The following is an 18,874-nucleotide window of genomic DNA, read 5'->3' as shown; positions in this document are numbered from 1 at the left end:
TTTAAATATGATTTTTAAGGATGAGATGCGCTTATTGCACATTCAAATTATACAGCAAGATACCAAAACAAAAACAAAAATCAACTTGGAAAAAAGACATTGCTAGGATTTTATAGAACATTCTTTGTGTGTTCATCCATACACATATATGCATTTACAATTTTGTATAAACGGGTTATCTATGTTTCCTGTGATCAGAATTGTTTTAACTTACTAATGTGTCATGGATGCCTCTCCATAAAAACAAAGAACTACCACATCATTTTTAATGGTTGTACAGTATTCCGTAGACATGTACCATTATTTTATGTTGTCTCCTACTAATGGATATTTAGGTTATTTTTAGTTTTACTTTACCAAACAAACTGCAATGGGCATCTCTATGTATCTTGTAAGAGCTGTGCAATTGTTTTCTCTAGACAAACTCTAGAAGTTGAATTGCTAGATCAAAGTGTAAGCACATTTTACATTTTTATGTTTCCAAACTGTGTCCCAGAAAGGTTACAACACCACAGACCCAACCAACCATAGTGCTCCAGAAGTCCCCATACTCACCAACACCATTATGTCCAACTTCATAATCACTGCCAGTTTGATTTCTACTTTCATGTTAGGAATATCAATAAACATGCTCTACCTATTTTGCAATTACTCATATCTTTGAATCTTGTTTATAGTGATTTTCATTGTAAGTTTTAAATTATATTGTAAAACTTAGCAATTTTTAATAGTTTGATTTTCATGACATATAAGATTCCATCAATCCAAACTTTTTAAAATTATCAGTATTTTCTGCTGATATTATTCTTAACCTTTCTATCATCAGAAACCCCTTTGAGCATCTGATAAACCAGAATCACCCACAAAAAAATGCCCTCAACTGTAAACATTTTGCAGACAATTTCACACAGTTCAAGAATTCATGAGGTAGATGTACCATCTTGCTCAAATCACACTTTCTGTATCTATTATGCTTCTCTGTAAACTAATGTAGAATAAAATATTTCTCAATCATAGAACAATCTGTACAAGTGTGATGCAGAATACCTACTACGTCCACAGGTTAAGCAGGTTCCCTTATTTATAGCTCCTATTCAGGGACTCTATCCCCACTGTCTGATTCCTCTTCCCATGTACATTACATGAATAATTTGTGAGTAAATATGTAGAGAGAAGTTCTCTTCGGTTTTTGCCCACTGGCATTTCTGGCCAGGCCTACATATGTGAAGAGGTCTGAGGAGTTAGGAAAAAATGAAAAGGGATTCCTTTGCCATTCTCTACCCTCTGTGCTCATCTCAGAGAACCCTCTTGAGTTCATTCTGAATTTTTATATTTTTTATTAAAGTTCTTACTTGCTTATCACTTATGTTTTGGCCACTTACAATTTCTATAAATCCTAAGTCGTTCATTTTTATCACTCTGTAGGACACAGTTTAAAATAAAACTCCAATGAGTTAGGGGAAATTGAAAAAAATGTAAAACTCATGAAGGCCATAAACTACATACAGTGTCAAGAGAAACTAACGGGGGGGGGGGGGGGACAATAACTATTTCAGAAGAAGATAAGGGACTAAATAAAATATAGTACACTGCTTCATAAGTTCCAAATTTCTCATTATCAAGTATCAATAGTAAATACACTATCAAAATGTAAGCTATTCATGTAATAGCTAAGCTACGGAACCCAATGAAACTCAAGATGAAGATACTTTAACAATGAATGTCTCCATAGCATTCTCAGAAAATTCAGGAGGAGGGTAGAAATCTAGGTTACAGGCCAAGCTCTGGTACACATGAGCTACACATTTCCCTTGTTCTGGGTTAAAAATTCGCAGATTAAACACTGAATCCTAATAAAAGCTTCCTTGGCCCTAAGGCAGCTCTGCATCATGGGCTTCTGTAGTTCTCAGTGTCTAAAGCTCTAACACTTTTATTTGTTTAGTGCCTATCCTCTTCATTTGATGGTAAGCTCCATGCCTATATTCAACTAAGATCTGCTGCTCCTTACACTGTGCCTGGTGCAGTAGGGAGGGAAGGGGAGATGAAGAAACTGAATCAATAAACTGACCATAAAAAATGAGGTGGCAAACCAGAAGACCTTAGGGTGTGCTTGGATGCTAATGTATTAAGGGCATTTCTTCCTCTTGAATTTTATAAATGCTTCGGTTTAATTAGGTTAATACATTTATGGATCACCTAATTTGAATAGAGTCTTATGCTTTGTCTACAGGGAAAAAAAAGCATGGCCAAGGATACATGAGAATTAGGTCTTGTCCCTGCCCTTCAAAGAAATGGGTCTGGCTAGAAAAAAATTGCATAAAACAACTAGAACGAAGGAACAGAACTTTAATAAAAATAATGACTTTACCAGAGAGATGGAGAACCAGTAACAGAGTAAGTAATCTGAGCAAGAGGAGTTGGGATGACTTTCAATTATGAGAATGCACCACAGAGAGGTGTGCTGACTCTTCTGTAGCCACATGGACCAAGTAATAAGACCTGAAAGAAAAGAACCTAGGCCTCTTCTATTTCCTGGTAGTGAAAAGTAAAAGAATTCTGATAAGTCAAAAGTAGGGCTCGCTCATGTTCCTAAGATTGCAGGGTTGCAAGAAAGCAAAAGGCAAGATTTAGCTCAACAGATAAAAATCAGGTATGGCTGAATTAGTCCTACTACAGACTGCTTTGCAAATGGTTATTGAATAGAAATATAGGAATGATACATAAGCAAAGGTAAAGGGAATGAGTAACACAGACTACATAAAGAAGCTATTAATGCACTGAAACCTCCCGCCATGTGCTTCCCACAATGCAGGCAATATAAATAATGCCAAAGAGAAATAGATGACATGACCCCTGCTTATAAAGCCTTATTATCTAATTACAGAGACAAATAATTGAGGGGAAAACTAAAGTAAGTAACAAAGTCTCCCAGTCACAAAAATATGGCCTAAAACTAGAATATCCAAAAATACCAAATCTAGGTAAACAAAAAGACTTGCAGATTTGTGAAATGGACCTTTGTCTTGGCACTTCTCTTGTTTTTGGACCCCTCAGGAGCATTCTTCCTCCATTTCTTCCACCCTGGGAAAGAGGGCTGGTAGGCACAAGAGAATAGCCACAACACTTAGCAGCCTGCCTTACAGCCAAACAAGAGGAAGGGAACCTCAAACAGACAAGATGTGGCAGCAAGCACATATCTGACTGCAGCAGTGATTCCAAGATACAAGACAAGACATAAGCCCTTTTTCCTTCCACAGGAGCAAACTCTCAGAGGGACAGTCAATTCTTCCTAGACAGAGCCTGATCCCATCAGCTCTTCTTCCTAAATTCTGAGGGAAGAGGGGAGAGCTTCCAGGAACAGCAGAAAGTTCTGATTAGCTCACAGGGCAAGAAACGGAGAGGTTTATTTAAAACTGAAGGTAGTGTAGGATATTTGACCTAACACAAATCAACAAAGCAGCCATGTATTTGAGCTGATAAACATCTCTCCTTCCATTTGCTTTTCTTATCCTGCTGCCCATAGTTTTAAAAAAATCCAACTTGCTCAGGGGTTGTATTTCTTGCTTCCTCCAACTATATTTCTGTGAGGAAGAGCACATGGCTGAGGCCCTGGTGTCTCCCTGCTTTTCAGAAGGATTAACAAGCAACTAAGTGCAAAGCAGTTACACAGTATAGTGTTCCCACTCACCCTCCCTTCTCCTCTGAAACACATGTAAATATGGGTCCTCCCTCCATCAGTGCCTATGGAGTGAAAATGTCAGGGGGCTCCTATGTCTTCAAAGAAGTTACACTAATCTTTCTGATTATGAGGAAAAAAAACTGTCTTAATCCTTCTTCATAAGAGGGACCTGGGAAGAATGTAATACATCTTTCTATACCACAAATATTTTTGTGGCTTTTTATATATTTCCTTCAAAAGTCTGAGGAAAAAAGAAACAAAACCACTGGTAAGGTTCCTTTTTAGCAATATACACTAATAACCAAAGAATGCAGAAGAATCCAAGCAGCTGCATTCCTGTCTCTAACCAAAAAACTGAAGAGTACAAAAAAGGGACAAAATTAATTCAACTCACATCTATATGAAATTACAGCCCATTTTAATAACTTAAAAAAACAATAGATCAAACTAGAAAAGCAATAAAAGCATTTAAATTACTCTTACCTTGAGTAGAAAAAAAATTAAGCCTTATTTTGTGCATGAAACAGTAAGAATAATGGTGAAAATGGAAGAGAAAAAGAGGCAGGAGGAGTTAGATTTTATGAAATCACAATTTACACACCTAACATATGGCTTAAACCATTTGAACAAAAGGTGGTAAATCATAATTTAAATAGAATGAACAAAAGGAACATTGATATGCCTGCAGCTCCAGTCAAAGAAGGGCAGGGCTGCCAGGAGAGAATTGCTATCATTTAAAAACACTGCCAGGCTTATTCATGCTAACATGTTATAATTGAGAATCAATACAAGGCAGAATCTGCTTAAATGAACTCCAACAGTTTGTCCAAACAATCCTGTTAATGTCATGTTGCATTTTATTAAATGATGTTTGGAATAAAAGCCTGTTGTTTGGGCTTTAGAAAACTTTGCTTCCAATAGGTATATTTTACTTTACAATGACAGCTATAATCATAGCATCTGGGATCTATGATAAATCTCACTACATATGAGTGGAAACAAATGTGAAGAAAATTAATCTCTTATCAAGGTCGTGTAGAGTGACCTTAAAGTTGCTGTCAATTTCTGATGTGGGCAGATAGGCTAGAACATCATGAAGGTCCATGAACATCATTTTTTACAATCCCAGGGGAGGAAGGAGATACATCTTTAGGTGCTTGCTGACAGGGCTAGGAGTACTGTGGCCTTTATCAAACAAAGATTTAGTTAGAGAAGGCATGGAAATGGCAGGTATAGCTAATCAAGAATTGTGATGCAGACCAGCTTGGCTTGCTGATAACTTAATCAGCAAGCTCATACAATGAGCCTACATGCAGAACTCTGTGCTAGAAAGGCAGAAAAGAGAGCGCAGTTGGAAAAGCACCCCAAGTACCATGCTCACAATCATAATATAGAGTGGTTATGAATCTTATCCTAAAAGATAATTGAGGCTGACAGAAATCAAATATTTTGGCACAAGTCACATTTCTAAAAGCGGATATAGACCGGATGGAAATGCAGATCCAGCTACTAGGCCAAGAGTGTATCAATACTATGAAACCAAATGCTAACTGAAGAGAAAAAAGGGCATTCTATGCAGAGGGGAGAGAATGGGATAAGACCAATTTAGGAGAAGTTTATGCATACAAAGAGTAGAAAGAAAAAGTTGGAGTCAGACTGTGGATGGCCTTTATGCCTAGTTAAGAAGCACCTTGTCCTGCAGCCAGCTGGGAACCACAGAACTTTGGAAATAAGAAAAGTCTAAGAAAGAGGGAAAAGAAACTTAATCTAAACAAGGCATTAGGAAAAGGCATTTGGAGAAACATCAGAAAGAAAAACTTAAAATCAAGCACTGTACTTTGGTCTCTCCAAGTAAAAACCTAATCTTCTAAGCTGGCTTTACTGATGCCAATAATTAAAAATTTCAGAAGTGATCCAGTAAGTCTTCTTTCCAATAGAAAAGAGACAGCTTTTGTTAGTTAAGAGAAACAGGTGCCTACCTGCCTTCTTCCTTGCACACAAAGCCTCCCCTAAGGAGGCGTGCTGATAAAGAATGGGTCACATTTAAGGACATTAATTCAGCCACAGCAACACTGCTTGGACAGGTGAAGGCCAAGATGTACTGATGGGCTCAGGAGGCAAAGGGTAGAGAATGATCAAGCACCCCTTCCTGAGGCTCACAGGAAGGACAGGGAAGTTCACCCAGGCTAGAAGTTTCTGCCCTGCCCTCAAGCATCTGCACCCAGAGTCCTTATCCCTGTAGTAGGACAAAATCTCAGGACTTGGGATCCTGGCTCTCAGCCATCTTTCAGAATCTCTTTACACCGTAGAGAGAACAGATGCCTTTACTGTTGCTATAGAATCTTTATGGAGGGGCTACAAATTCATTCATGATTCTATCAGAATTTAGTTTTATTTTTGTAAAAAAATCGCATATGCACAAATTTGAGTTACTTTAGCTTATACTATAAAATTACTACCTTTTAAAATTAAATTTTAATCTGGCAAAACGTGGTTATCTAATATAAATCTTCCTGTTTAGAAAAAAATACGGGTATATGTTAAACCTCACTGGATACAATTCTTTTTCCCTTCTCCTTTCTATTAAAAAAAAATTCAATAGAGAGGATGGAAAGGATCTTCACAGAGTTAGAAGAGGAGAAATTGCAGCAAATGATTCATCTTTAGTCTTTTTATCTCAGTAGTCAGCAGCTGGGTGAGAAACCTGATCCCGATCACCCTTTAATAATAGACTATATTCTTTCCTCAATCAGCAGTTGCAGAAGCCCTGCTGAACTCCCCTTCTGTCGCTTTCAACAAAAGTTGTCTCTAAGGAAATAGTGATTGTCCATATGTGGCACCACTGTGCTTCTAGCTACTCGAGAAGCATGAGAGCCTTAAATGAATTCCATGAACCAATGGTCTGTTTGTGCTGCCAGAGATCGCACCACTCACAGCTGTAGGGATCCATGGAGCCTGGCCCTTCATTATTACCCTGTCACAGAATTATCAGTAAGGACAGAGCCTTCTGCGATATGAGAATCCATTACCTTGTAAAGTCACAATCATTGGTTCAAATGAAATTAACTCTCCAAGATCAGGGGTAAATGAATAAAATAAACTGTAACACAAAACATTAAGTCTGCTTTGTAAGGCACAGTAATCCCCAAAATGACAACATCTATATGGAATTTATTTTTAGAGTCATAAGCCAAGTTATTTTCCTTTGTAGAACTGGAATCTTACAAACCCAGCTGTTGAACAACATTTGTCAAAGATGTCAAAACGTCTTTCAACATTTAGACAGCCACCTAGCTATTATTCCTGTGGGATACATGGGTGGCTGAGAGAATCACGTTTGACAAATGCAAAAAATAAGATATCCATATGGAAAATATAACTCTTCATTTTCCAATCATCTAGCCCAGCAATTTCCCTATTGGGATGCAGCCAATCCTCCTCAAAAAATGGATTCAGACTTTTTTCACAATTGCTACTGAACATGTAGGCTTCTCAAATAATCTTCCAATTCTTTATTATACACATAACCCTCAAATAGTATTTATACTGATTCAAATACTATTTATACTGATTTAAAAATTCAGGGTCCAAATGCTAGAGAGCTCATGTTGTTTCAATCTATACCCCACCACTACTCCTTTCTAGAGAAACTACCAGAACCATAATCATTACTGAGGCAAGCAACCCAGACCACACCTGTTTGGACCAAGAGAGGGCATGACTACCCTCTAAGATTTCTGGTAAAATAGCTTTGACTAGTAGGGATGATAGTTACTACAAAACTATCCTATTCATTTTCTTCCTGATCTGTACACAGACCACTAGATAGGTTGTGGGGACAAAAAGGAAAAGCAGCAACAGGAGTACATGAGGAGAGAAGCCAAAATGGAAATAATGTGACCTGTTAATGGTCAAAAGAATATAGATTGACCAACCACTGGTAATACAGACACATCCTGGAGCTGCAACAGATCGGGAACAATCTTCCTAGTCCTGAATTAGGTCCTCTCTGAGTTCTGACCAGACTATACATTCTTCTCATTCTTAAAGGCCCCTGGAATTCTTCCCAACTTGGTACATGTCTAACATTGTTTTATTTTCCCATGCATCCTTTTTCTCTTTATAATACATTCTTATATCTCCTGGTAGTCTACATATAACCTCACAAATTTAGAGGCTACTTTGCTAATATTTGCAATCAGTGAAAGAAAAAAAATGGCTAACAAAACCTGTCTCCCTTGGATTGCCTTTTAATTGCCCTTGTATTTTTTTCTGCTGCCACATGTAGACTACAATTTATTTTCAAGTAGAAGATTTATAGTGAGTTGAGAATGAAAACCTGGCATCCTATAGAGCTTCAGTAGTCTCTCCATCTTCTGTGGCACTGACAGATTCCCCTGTGTGACTTCTGACTTGATTCCAAGGCTCAGGGTTCAATTTTTACATTGGCAAAATCTGATTCTTCCAATCCCTATAGAATAAAATTGGCTACCAAAGCTATTCCAGCACTGGGAAAAGGTCAGGTTTTACAAAAAAATTAGTGAGCCAGCCCCCACTAAACTCTTGTACCTTCCCCAACTAATTACTCCTCCCTCCTCAAAAAGATACCACTCATCTCACTAGCAGCCAGTTATTTTCAATCATAGATATTTGGAAATGGGGGTAGAGTGGAGGGATATGTTGGTTGATTCAATGACTTGGTTAAATATGAGTATTTAGTGACCTGGATACTAAACACTGTAGGATGCACATAAATGGACAGAAAAGTTCTATACAACAAAGAATCATTCTATCAAAATGCTAATAGCACTTCCCTTGAGAAGCACAACATTTGGGGCTGACAAAAGCAGGAAAGGAAGGCACACTGAAGACCGGATGGCAATAAGAGAACAAGCAATGCATTCTATCAGAAGTGAAGCAGTCAAGTAAAGGCTAAGGATCATCTCAGCCCCTGTAGACCCCTTTGCCTCACTTCCAACAATGCCCATGATACACAGACTCCCTACTCTCACATTCTCTACCACACAAAACAATCTTGGGCTCAGTTAGATTTAAATTACATCTTTTTAAAAACTGTCTTTATTTTCACATCTTTTCATTTGTCCTAATTATGATAGTTTCTGAGCAACTAATATTGGTAATAGTAATAGATAATATCACTGAAAATTATTCCACATTGCTAAAGGGCTTTATTACTAAATTTGTGCTATGTCTGTTGAAAAATGTGCTTTAAAAACTAATTTTTTAAAAATTTAAAAATATAAAAAAATAAAAATAAAAAGGGATCCCTGGGTGGCGCAGCAGTTTGGCGCCTGCCTTTGGCCCAGGGCGCGATCTTGGAGACCCAGGATCGAATCCCACGTCAGGCTCCCGGTGCATGGAGCCTGCTTCTCCCTCTGCCTATGTCTCTGCCTCTCTCTCTCTCTGTGTGTGACTATCATAAATAAATAAAAATTTAAAAAAAAATAAAAAAATAAAATAAATAAATAAATAAATAAATAAATAATTTTTCAGAGCATAACTCCTTAGAGGTTAAGCTTATGAATTACTACCATCTTACAAAACACTTTCTTGAGCCAAGCCAGGGCTTGGCAGAAGGAAAGGTGAAAATTTTCTTGCCACCTCTCTCAGACTCTTTGTTAAGCTGTAGGCAGTATCAAAAGAGACATCCTGCACAAACAAGCTTCACCACTGAGGGTCAGGCTGTGGAGAGACCAAATGAAGAGAGACAGCTCAGAAACCTTGGATTAAAGGGCAAAGTCCAATATGCAATTCAGTTTTAAATGAGGCAAGGTCTTGAGATAACAAGAGCATACTATCACTAAAAATAAGAGTTTCCAACAAATAGGGTCCTTACTGACCAAAGCTCTATGCCCAGTAGAAATTCCTGGGACTATGAACATGTTCTGTGTCTGCACTGTCCAATAATGGTATCTACTAACTACACGTGGCTATGGAGCACCTGAAATGTGGTTAGTACAAATGAAGGACTGATTTTTAATTTAATATTAATAAAAATAGATACCTAAGGCTAGTGGATACTATATTGAACAAGGTAGGAAAAGGCTTAGACTATGACGTGGGAATGATCTAAGAGGTTATCACATGCAAAAAAAAAAAAATCTTACAATCTTCTGACCACCTGGAAAAATACTTTCTCAGTGTCCTCCCTGCCATCACAAACCACAAGAGCAGTGCTTTTCAAATTATATCATCCATCAGAATCACCTGGAAGTCTTACTGTAAATTTTGTGGGCATCTCTAACAATTGTGGGGACCAGAAATACAGCAAGACTGAATCAAACCTGCCAGGACAGTTCACATCTATTTTCTGCATTGGCCTTGTCTCAGAGTCAAAATGAGGCTTTCTATTAAAATAATGTAATTGCTTCAGGTCTAGGTGAGGGTTACCACCTCTTTCACCATTCCAACACTGAGTTCTAGAAGAGTAGCAAAAGAACACATGTTATATTAAAACCTTTTATCACTCAAAAGGCATATGTTTAAAGATAAACCCTTCCCATATTCTCGAAGAGAAACAGAAATAAAAAGGTTCTAGAATAAAAACATTTCTCCAAACATTCTGTGGTCTTTATTGTATTCCCCACAAAATCTGTTTTAGGATCAGCAGTCATTTGGGAGGGTATATTTCTTTTCAGGGTTACTTTTTAAAAAAATTTAAATTCAAGTTAGTTAACATATGGTGCAGTACTGGTTTAAGAAATAAAATATAATGATTCATCACTTACATCTAACACCCAGGGCTCATCATCCTCCTTAATGTCCATCAACCATTTATCCCATTCTCCCACTCACCTCCCCTCCAGCAACCCTCAGTTTATGCTCTATAGTTAAGAGTCTTTTACGGTTTGCCTCCCTGTTTTTATCTTATTTTTCCTTCCCTTCCCTATGTTCATCTGTTTTGTTTAAAATTCACGAGTGAAATCATAGGGTATTTGTCTTTCTCTTATTTTGCTTAGCATAATATACTCTAGTTCCATCCATGTTGTTGCAAATGGCAAAAATACTTTTTGATGGCAGAGTAATACTCCATGATGCGGGTGTATACACACCACATCTTCGTCATCCTATTCATCAGTCACTGGACATTTGGGCTCTTTCCCTAATTTGGCTGTTGTTGATAATGCTGCTATAAACATTGGGGTGCATATGTCCCTTCAAATTAGCATTTTTGTACCCTTTGGATAAATACCTAGTAGTACAATTGCTAGGTCATAGGGTAGTTGTATTTTTAACTTTTTGAGGAACCTCCATACTGTCTTCTACAGTGGCTGCACCAGTTTGCATTCCCACTAATAGTGCAAAAGTGGTCCCCTTTCTCTGCATCCTCATCAACATCTGCTGTTTCCTGAGTTGTTCATTTTAGTTATTCTGGCAGGTGTGAGGCAATATCTCATTATGGTTTTGATTTGTATTTCCTTTTAGGGTTACTCCTTTATGTTCTTTGGTCTACTTATACATGAGTCATTTTTTTTTTTAAAGATTTTATTTATTTATTCATGAGAGACAGAGAGAGAGAGAGACAGAGAGAGAGAGAGAGAGAGACGCAGAGACAGGCAGAGTTGGAGAAGCAGGCTCCATGCAGACAGTCCGATGTGGGACTTGATCCGGGAACTCTAGTATCACACCCTGAGCCAAAGGCAGACACTCAATTGCTGAGCCACCCAGGGATCCCTACATGAGTAATTTTAACATTAAGAGACCACCCCATCAAGAATAATTCCTTAGATGTGGTATACGTACACATATGCACACACACACACACAAATGGAATATCACAGCCATAAGAAAAAAATCTTGCCATTCATGACAATACCTAGTAGGTATTATGTTAATAAGCAAAATACATCAGACTGAGAACGACAAATACTCTATGATTTCACTTATGTGGGAATCTAAAAAACAAAACAAATGAATAGACAAAGTAGAATCAGACCTGTAAATACAGAGAAAAAACTGCCAGAGGGGAAGGATAGAGGAGGATGGGCTTAAATGGGTGAAGGGGAGAGGGAGATACAGGCTTCCAGTTATAGAAGGAGTAAGTCGTGGGAATAAAATACACAGCATAGGGAATATAGTCAATGCTATAATAATAGCATTGTATGGTGACAGATGGTAGCTACATTTGTGGTGAGCACAGAACATATAAAGAAGCTGAATCAATATGCTGTACACCTGAAACTAACACATTTTGTGTCAACTATACTTAAATTTAAAAAAAAAAATTTATAAAACAATTTCCTTGACTTTTCTTCTCAACCTTCTTTCTGCCCCCTTCACTCCCCCCTTTCTTAACTTTCCAAATGAAAGCCCTCATTCAGAATATATTGCTACAATGAATAAGGGCATGAAGCTTTCAAATAAAATCAGAATCAGTACTGTTCATTATTTCCCCTGCCACTAATGCTTTTCCCTTCTTCAAACTTCCAATATTTCTCAGTTAATACTTTTACAAGAGTGATCCTTGGGTCCTGGAAATTTGGGGAAACAGTGTTTCTTCACATTATAGAGCCCCCATGTAGTCATACAGTAATATGTACATCTCTTCCTTAGGGGCTGAGTTATTAATCCGGTGTTTCTTTTGCAGGTAGGGAAACTATCAAAGTTAGGCTAAATGGTTAAAATGCAGTCCCAGAAAAACTCAGACCAAGATTCAATCCCTTCAGCAGTATTACTTCAGCAGTGGTTCTCAACCAGGCAATTTCTTACTCCCAGGGCACATTTGGCTTTGTCTGGAATCGTTTTTTGACTGTGGGGAGTGCTACTGGAATCTAATGGGTAGAAGCCAAGGACCCTACCAAACATGCTACAATGCACAGGACAGCTCCCACCATGAAGAACTGCCTGGCTCAGAATGTCAACAGTGCTCAGCTCCTCTGGCAATTCTAGCATTACTTTCTTTGGCCCCCTAATGAATAAAGAATGGTTCCCTCTACAATTTGATCCTTGTACAGTATTTACACCGAAACTTGCTGTCAAGTGCCATTTCTGGCATTCTATACTTTTTAGTTACTTTAAAAATACAAGATACAGGGGGATCCCTGGGTGGCTCAGCGGTTTAGCACCTGCCTTTGGCCCAGGGCGCGATCCTGGAGTCCCGGGATCGAGTCCCGCATCGGGCTCCTGGCATGGAGCCTGCTTCTCCCTCCTCCTGTGTCTCTGCCTCTCTCTCTCTCTCTCTCTCTCTCTCTCTCTCTCTCTATCGTAAATAAATAAATAAATCTTTAAAAAAAAAAATACAAGATACATGGGAGCCATAGAGGAAAGTGAAGACAGCTAGTAAAAGCTGGTTTCTTTCCTTTAATGAGAAAACCTAGCAAAGACTGGGTTTTTGCATTAGCAACCTCCAGGCCCTGAGCTGTGGTCTATATCTGGCTGCTCACCTGGACTCTTCGGGTGTTGACGAGCTTTGCAGTTGCCTTTTCTCTGCTTTGCTTATCTCTAAGCATGTGCATCACTCCAGAGCAGTAATGATGTATGCTTATGGGAATCTCCAGAGATCTACAGCCCCTAATTGTCTATTCTGTTCAGTAAATTGTACTCATTACCGAGCCATGTGAGCCACTGAAGGATATCAGCCTTTCTTGGGTACCCTCTGTATGAGCCTGAGTAATGGGATATTATCTGCCAAGGGCTCTACAGTATTGAACGGAGATGCTTAAAACAATCCTCCATACAGTTTTTCAGGTGAGTACCTTTTTTTTAAACCTGTCTCTTTCCTAACCATCCCTTAGCTCTGCTTAGATCTGTATTAATTATAATTTTCAAGGAGTCTGCTTTTAGTTTAAGCTCTTAAAGCCAGGAATCTCAGAAAGGTTATGATGTCCTTTCAACCCATCCTTCCTAGACCTCCACTTGTACTGTGGGAAGGAATCCCAAATAGTAAATTTCTCCCTCTGGTCTCAAAAATAATCAGCACAAATGAAAATCCAAAACCAACTTTGATTATAATGCTCCCAATACCCACATCCATTATACTAGGGACTGCAAATAGAGAGACGTGAATGGACACGTAGCTTCCCATGAAACTGGCTAAAATAAAATGAAACAGACAGAACCACATGTCTGCTAGTGTTATTATCCAAAGTGGGAATCATTAATTCTCTAGTAAGTTGTTTCCTTCCTGGAAAAAAAAAATTAATGATTAATGAAGGAAGAGTCAAGCAAAGTAAGCCATGGAGGAGGAAGATGCTGGGAGAGGGGAATATATGCCAGCAGAGGTAACACTAGGATACCGCTACACAAAAAAGGCAATCAGCCTGATTCCCTTCCCTACTATGTATGTCAGGAAGGTCAACCAGCTCCTCCCATATAAATCGTATTCTGTACAAACTCACTGAAAATTCCTCTGCTGAGATACTTCCATGCACAGCTTCTATCCCATCACCTTGATGAATCTTCTCTTCATAATTGTTGATTTGTATGGTGTCTACAAGTTGAATCGATAAGTGCTTCTGGGAAACTTTTAAATACACAGCATTTCATTGCACTGACTCAAAGAGGCTAGTGAGACAAAAGCCTCTAAGACTTAGTAAAACCAGAAAAACAATGGCAGAGAATGCCTTTGACTTACCCTGGAGTAAAGGGTGTGAGAGCCTTCAAACGCACTTACATCCTCATGACCCATCAGCTCTGCTGCTTTTCACCACTCACTCACTTCTGCATGTTGGACCACCACTGACTGATCACCAACTGCCAAAGACAAAAAATAAACGAATGCATTAGGCCAGAAGATCCACAACTTCAAATCCAGAGCCACCGCTCAGGTGAATTTGTGAGTGCTTAACACATAGACTCAAATACATAGAACGACTCAAGCTCAATAAAAGTTTATTTCTGGTTCCTATATACATACTGAACAAACAGGTCAATCAGTGGAGTGGTTCTCACTGACACAGTGATCCAGGCACCCAGCTAACAAATGTTCTACCATCTTTTTCAAAACTTGATTTAAAAACAAACAAGCAAAAAAACAAAAACAAAAACAAAAACAAAAAAACACAACCTGATTTCCAAGCTTGCCTTGGGAATCTTCTCCATTCCAGCCAGCCAGGAGTGGAAAACATCATGGAAGCTCACATGGGCAGTTTCTGTGTTTTTTTCCTGGAAATGAATGTGACACTCTTGCACTTCCATTCACATTCTGGTGGCCAGAATCAGTAATACAGCCACACCTAAGGCCATGGGCTGCTGGGTAGCTAGTGGTTACTATTTATCAGATAAATTGGCTCCAGCCCAACCAAGACGACAACACTACAGATAACACTGTTTGGTACAGCATTCTGGGTAAGAGGTGAGCACAATAACCTTGACTTACTTAACAACTGAGTCTTAGTTCCCTGATTCTTTATCTGTAGAATACCTCTTTGCTCATAGAATCAATGTGAGACTTCAAATGAGACAAAGCAGCACTTCTCAGACTTTAATGTGCACATATAGCAACTAGGCATCTTGAAATGCATTCCAATTCAGTAGGTCCTAAGTGAAGCCTGAGAATCTGCATTTCTCATAGGCTACCAGGTGATACCAATGCTGTTGTTCTCTGACCACACATTAAGTGAAAAGGAGACAGAGAATATTTTTGTAAACCAGAAAGTAATTTGCAGATATAAAGAATTACCTTGGCACCAACTTTGATTATAATTCCTAAGTAGCCAGCACTTTTAGGAAATGCTTAGTGGTACCATATAAAATTTCATAGAATCACAGGATTTTAGACATGGAAAGAATTTAAGTGATCACTATCCCCTCTTATTTTCTAGACAAGGAAATAAATTCATAGATGTCAATAATGCCTCCCCCCCCCAATCTCACAATTAATTAGCAGTGTACTGGGAATAGAATGTAGAAATTTTGACTTTTTTTCTATTACATAAACTCAATTGATAGCCTTCGGAAAAAGGGTAATTTTCTTCTGCTAAAACAAGAACAGATACTACTCTGGCCCATACCCAGAAAGGTACCAGAAGGTAGTATTCACCAGCTTGGGTCACCATGGTACTAAGTGTAGGCAACGTGACACAGAAAAGACGTTAGGAAATTTTCAAGCAGATATTCTTTATAATGTAGTGATCATCACCAAAGTTACGTTTCACATGTCCAAAATAGGACTTGAACACAAATTAACTTCTGTATATGCTCTAGCAAAAACAATAATATTTTGAATTTATAAAAACTCTGAGTCACTACTATTTGGAGGACAATTAGAAAAAGAATTTGGGGTTGCAAATAGTAAAGAGAAATAAAATTATTATCAACATGCAGCAGTTTCTATGGCAAATCTTGAGGACAAAGAAAGGAACCTTAAGATTTTTTTTTATCCCTGACATGTATGCTATTTTTGCATCTCTGAGATCATAGCAAGTCCTAGGAGCTTATAGTAACAAACAGTGCAGTGAAGGACCTCAGAAGTGAAAAAGAGGAGTCAACCCCCAAGTCATAAGTCAGAAAAGCACTGACTATCTGGAAATCAAATCAGACTGGGTGAGAAAGGAGGTTCTTACAATTCATGTCATCTTCAATGAAGCAACATGAATATGAAAGTGTTTTGATGAAATCACGAGGGAGTACTTACTGGGCAAGCAATGATAAATGGAAATCAATACTTGCACATCCATTATTAATTTAAAATGAATAAAATACTATTAGCATCTTCATTTTGTGAGCCACTCTAAACATTTTAATAAAGGTAAAAGGTTCTAAGAACTTCCATAGGTTTACTTCTATACTCTACCCCCAACTTTCATCCACTATCATGTCTTTAGCTCCTCAAAAATTTTCCCATCCCGGCAATTTTCCACGACCTACCCTAGATTCTAGAATTTCTACCCTATTTTTGTGCCATAGATTCTACTCTCCTTGCCCCTTACCCAGCTTTGGCAGTTGTTAAAGCCTAAGAAACTCCTTCTCAGAATAATATGTTAAATGTTATAGGATTACAAAAGAAGTTTATTATATGGACATATTTCTTTCCGCATAGCACTCAGGTTCCATGAACTTAATATAAGAATATCTGATTGGTAAATGACTCTTCTAGGAAACAGTATGCAAAAAGTTTTAAAAACACAAAGATGCACATAAAGAATCCCATGCAGGATCAGTCAGTGAAGAATGAGCTGCAAAGAAAAGCCTGACCTTGAATTTCTACCCAAACTCAACATTATTCATGCTGTGGCTTTAAAATGCCACATTAAGGAATTACTCTGAGACTTTTCTTGGCTCTGGCCCTGTAGACACAGCATATTCTGAGTCCTGATGGCAACTGGAGAAAGGCAGCTTTGGAAAAGGAAAGATGGAGATGAGTTTGAGCTTTGGTCCTAGTTCTCTGACCAGTTCTCTACCACTGACTACTTCTGTTAGCTTGGTCAATCACTCAGTTCTGAGTTGATACTCTGCCTATAAAATGAGAAAGCTGAGTTAAACCACCTTTAGGGTTTCTTCCAACTCTGAATTATTAGGATTCTAAGACAATACACAGCCATTTTTCTGGGAAGAAATATTAGTGAGATTTTTTTTTGCCCTAGGCTCACAGTATGAAATTACCTTCTATATGAGAATTTTTCAGAGGCTTCAAAAATACCTTACGAGTCACCCTGCCACAGAATAAGACTTGGAAGAGATTTTAAGACATGCACCACCCCAGCAATCCCAGTGATCAGGTGAGAAAACGGAGGTTCAGAAAGGCAGAGATTTATTTGAGGTAACATAATGAGGCAATGTTAATGGACTGTTGTAACTACTGCCATCTAGCACCAGCAGGATTTTAGGATTCGGCATTGGTAGTAAAAACCAGCTCATCAGTTCTTTTGGAGACAGAAATAAATCTCAAATAAGCTGAGCCATAGGGAGGGAACTGCACGAGGAAGCAGATGACTGGGGTAATGACACCCAGAGGCAGCATCCTGTAGCTCAGGCAGAGTCAAAACTGAGGTTCTCATATAGATTGTAACTTCACTGACAAAAGTACTCACCTCTTTCAAATATCATGGCTACAAAACCCATCTCAAAAAACACTAACAAAGAAAGAATAGCTCTTTCATAAGAGGAGAATAGATAAATGAATTCTGGCTAACAATCTTAATGAAACCAAAATTCAAGATTTGAAAAATAACAATCTTGAAAGGACAGCATTAGCTAAGAAAAGCTTAAAATACTTGTTAGGAATTTCTAAGTTTTAGAAGAAATTGATTCAGAATAACTTTGACCTACCTGGACAGCCCCACAGTAAAGTAACAACTAGCACTGTTGTTACTAATACTCTGACCACTACCTTCAGAGCATGTAATTACTGAATATTGATCAGGTTTAAAAGTCACATGTATATTTCCATAGTCCTGTCCATACATAGACTAGTTTTATGTGCAAAGAAAACCATGAAATTGTGAATTTTGACTGAATCAGGATTTCAACCTCATGTTCAATTAACCAACGTGTATGCCAAGAGCTTTTAAAGCCTATGATAAAATGCTTAATTGTCAGTTTACCCTCTGCCTTTTCCCCTATACACAACCAGCAAAGTAACTGTACCCATTCCTCAATCCCCACAACACACATTATTCATAACTAATATAAACAGTTCTGGCTTCAAAACTTTTTATTTCCTTTTTTCTTTTCTTTTTTTTTTTTTAAGATTCTTTCTAAGATAGCCTTTCAAAATCTAAAAGCTACACATTACTGGTTTGCCAGCGCTGTTTCATCTCCTCCAGGAATTCTAGAGACAGCAGTGCCATCTACAGGTAGGGAGGGCACAATTTATTTCTGGAAGCCTATGGGCGACATGAGCCAAGGACCTGAAAGAATGGCAGGCTAGATTGTGTCTTTGTGAGCCTTTCTTTTCTAGAACATGTAAGAAACATAACTGATGCTTACAACCTGAGAAGCAATCTCGGCAGCAGTCTCCATCGTGAAGGGCAGCGCCTGTGGAAGCCACATAAAGCCTAGCCAGGCGAGCCAATAATGAGCTCTGCCTGGAAGTGTCTCCTTAAGACTCCAAAGGCAAGCAATAGAACCTCACTGAATTAAACATTTCCAGGCTCTCCTCTTCCCCCAGTGCTTCTGTATCAGATGATCTCACCCATGCTCCCACCTGTGGCAATGTTATCCCGCTTTATCTTACAGCATGCGTCTTAGCAAAGGTGCTCAGACTCATCTCAACATGAAGGCTCTTATATTTAC

At 38.4% G+C, this 18,874-nt stretch overlaps 1 protein-coding gene across 11 annotated transcripts in view; it reads right to left on the bottom strand.

Moving 5' to 3' along the window:
• Nucleotides 1-18,874, bottom strand: part of TMEM108 (transmembrane protein 108) — a 640,726-nt gene that overhangs the window by 335,698 nt on the left and 286,154 nt on the right. For 7 of the 11 annotated variants that reach the window (XM_072726873.1, XM_072726877.1, XM_072726874.1 and 4 more), the window contains one exon: nucleotides 14,274-14,392. The gene's annotated coding sequence lies outside the window, so the exon portion shown is untranslated. Of the gene's footprint in view, nucleotides 1-14,273; nucleotides 14,393-14,705; nucleotides 14,804-18,874 lie in introns of all 11 variants that reach the window. The other 4 variants (XM_072726872.1, XM_026015544.2, XM_072726875.1 and 1 more) reach the window with 1 other exon arrangement.

The sequence above is a fragment of the Vulpes vulpes genome, chromosome 11, assembly GCF_048418805.1.
Source record: "Vulpes vulpes isolate BD-2025 chromosome 11, VulVul3, whole genome shotgun sequence".
Classification (NCBI taxonomy): Eukaryota; Metazoa; Chordata; class Mammalia; order Carnivora; family Canidae; genus Vulpes; species Vulpes vulpes.
The sequence above is the reverse complement of the archived record's forward strand: the minus strand, read 5'-3'. Positions and strand labels throughout refer to the sequence as shown.